Genomic DNA, 6,000 nt, shown 5'->3' with positions numbered 1-6,000 from the left:
TGCATTCCGCACCATCGAGATTGCCGGTCTTAGAAGGCTAATACCGTGAGCTCGTTCTGAGCATGCGCTCTAAACATCGCCCTCGAATCTGGCGCCCAGTGAATACAAACCGGTTCAGACACTTGCGTTTGAGTGCGTTTGACTGCGTTGCGTCGAGATCCGAAAGCGAGTCACCGGCACATCTGTGCTTCGTATGAAGTGTGGACTCCAATTCAAGGAATCATCTTGGCACGCGATATAAGGAGCAGGGATGTCCAGGTTTCTCGCTGCCGCAACGCAGTCAAACGCAACTGTCTGAACCAGGCTTAACGCCTATTGAGACGTCAGTGAGCATTTGGTGAATTGTGGAAGGCTAACCCTGGCAGCGACGTTCTAGGTCGCGCACGTCACCAGTACTCCGTTCACCGCTAGACTAACAAAGCGGTAAAAGCTACACGCTTTTGGACGTCAACCGTCGATTTTGCTCTTGCGTTATCATGCTTTGTGGGGCTTAGTGAGTTGTAGAATAGGGCTCCGCCACACCTTCGGGTCCCCCGAGCTAAAGCCGCTGGGTCCAGAGAAAGTGTAGCGCCAAGCTCTCCGTATGGTCGCCATTTCGTTTCATGGAACGAGCAGTTTCCCCTTGACCTCTGCCATCTGGTGGAGCCGATTTAAATTCGCCGGTGACGTGTTTCTTGACTACCGATATTTTTTTTATCCACACACAGGCGAGACGAGTGCACATCTTCTGACCGCCACCACAGGCGGCGTCGGTGCTTGGCGGAGTCGGAAAATAATCTCCCTGACATGAAATACGCAAGAACAACAATACCGTTGTAAAAGTCCTGCGGAGAAAGGCATGATTGTTCAGTTGATTACATACACGTCGTCAAATACGCTTGTATTGGCTAGGAACGCTTTCATTGCGAGATGATATGCTCTATAGCGGTCTTGGTGCCACTGGTTCAGAGCGACCCTTTTGTTGCTTGGAAGATTTGAATGGACCGATATGTCGGTTGGCGTGGCAATGGAGACCGATCAGCGAATCACCTTGCGAGGTTTGATCGTCTGCATGGTAGTATGGCTAGCAGGCCGTAAAGGCAATGGCCTAAAGTCACTAGATTTATGAATCCAGTGACATTAGCCCGAGCAACTTGGGGCGTCGTACTGCCCATGCGGCAAACCTGCGCATGCGCAATAGCTGCTCGGGGGGACCCAGAGCGTTGGAGCTCCCATTCTAAAACTCCCTACTCTCACGAAAGGCAATCTTCATGCGAGCACATCGCTTCCACGACGCCAAAGCAGCATAGCGGTGAGCTGAGAAGAGTCAGCGATTTAGCGAGCGGCGGAGATTTATCACTGTCGCTCGGTTTTCGGACTTCTAGAAAACGTCGCTCATCGCCTTGGTCGCTTGCTCCCATCGCTTTCATGCGGTTTGCCTTGTCGCACGACTGACCGAGCGACAATCGGTTTATACTTTATTCCTGTTACTTTTTCCTGTCGCAGAAAATCCTTATGGGTCTATAAGAAAATAATCGAAGAATATTAGGTGGAGCGGGATCGAACCTATGACCGGAGTCAGACACGCCACCGACTACGCCACGCAAACACTTTTTTTTCTTCTTGATTACATGGAAGAAGAAGCGATAGGCTCACAACGTGGTCATTCAGGGTTCACTCTACGCAATCATAGCATACATGTTAAAATTCTTTGATGTCTTAGAGGCTATTAAACAGGCAGCCAGTCAGAAACTACTGCTTGAATATCATACATGCTTCTGACGCGGATTACAAGCTCAATAAAATGTACACGTACAGTTTTTGGGTGCAAATTCTTATTCCTTGTGTCCAGGCGGGACTTCCACATGCTATACAATGCTAGGAGCATTACAGTGTCATACGGGAAGTTATCTCTGATGATACAGGTAGGAAACGAATGACTAGGGTGTAATATCAATATATTTTTTTTTAGAGTGCACTGCAAACACCCCAGAAGAAATAGGCATTCCAACAGTGAATAAAAATATGCTCAATGGTTTCAGGCCTTTTACATAATTTACAATTTGTTGACCACAGCATGAATATTCCTTTCTCTTGTAGCCACACTTTGGTGGGTAACACTGAACAATGTAATTTGAAAAAGAAAGTTTTGCTGCAAAAAGGGGGGGGGGGGGGGGGGGGACATCTTTACCCGGCGCAGTATATTGTGTTGGGAAACGTCGTTGTCAAAAACTGAAAAGCATCGACTACTTTTCTAAGATATCCTACTGACACACAGGTTTCGTCTGCCACGGAGGATGCGATAAAATCTGGTAGAGGACATGCCAGTCTAATTTGAACGACTTCACAAGAAAAAGGGTGCTCCTGGTCTCTTAGGAAAAGAAAACGTGAAACGAACTGACGTATAAATAAATGGGGAAGGCCGAGTCTACTATCTGATACACGACAAAACAAATTGTCGCGACGCATGGGCTCCCAAGTCGACTTCCATACTGAAACGGCGAAAACCCTGTGCAATTTTTCAATACTTGTCCGTGTGCAATGCGGTACCTGCAAGACATACCATAATTTAGCCGCCAAAAATACATTACAGATAGTGACAAAATAGTGCAAACACTGACAAAATATTTTCGTGACTAGTTATTGGCATCATCGTTTCAATTGAGTTGCAACTCCGGACCAAAGGACGTGCTGTTTTGGTAGCGCTTCAATGGCACTCCTAGGTAGTCGCACGGAGTGCAGCTCCAATTTATGCCTTCGCATTGCCTGGGCGTCGTCGCCCAGGCTCAATGCCAGAATCCTCGACACTTTTCTAGATTTACTGAGGCTCTAGTGGCCTCATGAAAGCTGCGAGTGAGATCCATGGCATTGGTTACGCTTTTCTTGTCTTTACAAAAGTATGCGACATCGTCGACATATGAAAGAACTTTAATTTCAATGTTGCTCAAAGTAAAGCCTTGTATTTGTCTATTTCTTACTATGCTTTGGCACAAGGGTTCTATAGATGTAGAGTGAAAAGTAATAAAGACAATGGACAGCCATGTCAAACTGAAGAACAAATCGGGATGCTTTCTGTAACTTTGTTATTTATGATTAAGCGTGTACAACAGTTTGTGTACGACCATTTTAACGCTATGAAGTATCATACCACCAACACCACTGTGCGACAAAATCATAAAGAGAACATTAGGACTAACACGGCGAATGCTTTTGCAAGATCAACTTGCAGCATCGCGACCAGAGAGCTTCTGTTGGCAATACATTCTAATACGCCTCTTGCAGCACGGATATTTGTCTGAATGGACCTTCCACGACACACGTCTGGTGATACCCTATTAAATCGCAAATGACGCGCTGCAATCTATTTGTCAGTATTTTTGCAAATGTTTTATAGTCCACGTTGCATAATGTAATTGGCCGATAGCCAGTCACTTGTGGAAGCTTGTTTTTGTCATCTGTCTTTGGAATAAGAATAGTATGTCTATGCAGAAAGGAGGGCGGAAGACTTTGTTTCTAATAAACGTCTTGAAAAATATCCTGCAAGATGGGACATAAAGTGTTTTTGCGAAGTTTATAAAATTCTGCAGTAATACCATCCGGTCCCATGGGGTTTTCTTTGTTGGAAGGGCATCCTCTGCGTTTTCTGCCTCAGCTAAACTGATCTGTTCTTCAAATTCTTTTGTGTGCTCTTTATCTAACTGGGGAATCAATGTTATAAGTTCCTGTAGATATTCTTTATCTGTGAAGGCAATCTTAGTGCGGTATATCTTTTTGTAATGTTCAGAAAAGACTTCGGCTATAGCTTCGCTATATCTTATAATCATATTGTTTTGCCTTATATCTTGAATTTTTTCAGTCATCGCATACCTTTTCTCCTCCCAGGATGTATTTCCCAGGATATAGTTTACAACACGAGAACGTATAGCAGCGCCTTGATAACGCTCTTTGTCAAATTTATCTAGTTCAGCTTTTATGCGGACAATATCTTTCAAACCCTGTCCAGAGTTTTGATATTCAAGTTGAACTAATGCACGCAATTACTCATCAACGTCCTCTCGGTATCAGACTTCTGGAATTTTATAACACTAGCTCTCTCAATTGCTATCTGTTTTAATTATTGTTTAAAAAGCTCCCATTTAAGATATATGTGTTCCGTTGTTCTCCCTATTTGCTCAAAAAGATCAGTCGCAGCAGTGACAAAGCTTTCATCTTTTAGCAGTTGATTATTAAGTTTCTGTATTTTCCAGTTTATACTTTTTTTTCTTCGTTTCCTTCCCATTGTTATTCATACCATGCAATGGTCTGTAAAAAAAAACTGAATCTACGACATAACCGCTTAAATTTTCTATAAGTTCTACTGAGCAGTAAATTCTATCAAGTCTTGTATGTGATGTGTTTTGAAAACGAGTATATGGTGAGTGTTTTTTTGCTTTAGCTGAAATGATGCAACATCAAAAATATTAGACTCGTCCACCATGTCCTGTAGCAGTCGTTCACTTTTGCCAGTTCGAAATTTATATGGTGCTCTGTCTGCACCGTCTCAAACGCTGTTAAAGTCTCCAAGCAGAACTACCATTCTATCACAAAGTAAATAAGGTCGCAGGTGATCAAAAAATTTACTCTGGCATTCACCTCATTCGGGTCATAAACGCATATCACTCTCCACATTATGTCGGAAACTCGGAAGTAGCACATAATGAAGCGCCCGCAAAGGTCTGTCGTGAAAGATAAATCAAACAAATGAAAATATTTCCTAATAAACAATAAACATCCTGCGGAGAGATCTACAGCACGGACTAAGGCATATCTCGTAGCCATACAGGAAATGTTGTATGGCCTGTTATAGCTGTCCTACCGTTGAGAGTTTTGTTTCCTGTACGGCCGGAAAGACTACCTCTTTGTCTTCAAGTAGACGTTTTCAAATGATACTGCTTCTTTCGGGAGTTAGATCTTCTTGCATTTAGGGTAACAATACGAAGGCTATCAGTTAAAGGTAATGAAAGTGGAGGAGGGGGATGAGGATGGGAAAGAAGAGAGGGAGGAGGAAGGGCAAGGGGAGGAGGGAAGATGGGATTTGTTCATGTATACTCTAGTGTGCAGAGGAGGTTTTTCGCTTACTGGCGAAGGTGTCAGGCGGGTGTTTTTTTCCTCTCGGTGCCACTCATGTCCTTGCACGTGCAGGGGCTCATGTCCATTATTGACGGGTCACTTTTGTTGTGAAACGTTGTATGTCCGTCCGCAGACACCGCTGACCGTTTCGGTACCTCAGTTTACGGTGTTGACAAGATGTCCTTGGTCGGTCCTTCCTGGGAAGCTGCTTTCACAGCTTCAGTCGATGCTGTGTCTTGGAGTATCTCCGAAGCTTCCTTTTCAACTTGTGTTTTGCTCTCGCTTGAACTCTGAGCCAGTGTCTCTCTAGGCTGCGCTTTAGTGGAGAGAACATCTCCACTCAGCATCCACGACCTCGGAGATGACAATCAAAAGTTAGGGGTTAGCGTCAGGGTCGTTGCCAGAGCCTCGTAGTACGCTTGCATAACTTGAAAAGCATTCGTTACTTTCATTCCCAAATTTTCCCACAACGCGCGCATTTTGGCTTACGGCACTGTTGTCGAATATGACCGACCTCCTTGCATCGTAGACACAAGGGTGGTCGTCCTGACATCACCACAAGGGATTGTATACCGTACACCTTCAAGTAGGTGAGGGATGTCTTCCAACGTCACGGTGTCGTGCAGAGTTAGGCAGACCCCTTTATTCAGCGCTTTCAAGATCTCCATTCCTGGCACGCGCCACTTATCTCGCGCTATGCTTCGAACCGTGCCGAACGGTGCTAAGGCTTCGACGACCTTTTTATCTTCTAAGTATGACGGCAGCCAGAGTAGCTTGAGCTTCACATCCCTTAAGTTCGGGACGATGATTAAACATATTTTCTCCTTTCAGGCTGAGTTCTTTCGCGGTTTTCAACTTTTGTTTTGTGGCGTCTGGACTAGCCAGCGTCGCCATCCACATATGGCTCATTTG

The sequence above is a fragment of the Ixodes scapularis genome, unplaced genomic scaffold (genome assembly GCF_016920785.2).
Source record: "Ixodes scapularis isolate PalLabHiFi unplaced genomic scaffold, ASM1692078v2 PGA_scaffold6__148_contigs__length_123643588, whole genome shotgun sequence".
NCBI classification, from domain to species: Eukaryota; Metazoa; Arthropoda; class Arachnida; order Ixodida; family Ixodidae; genus Ixodes; species Ixodes scapularis.
Note: the sequence above shows the minus strand (reverse complement) of the source record.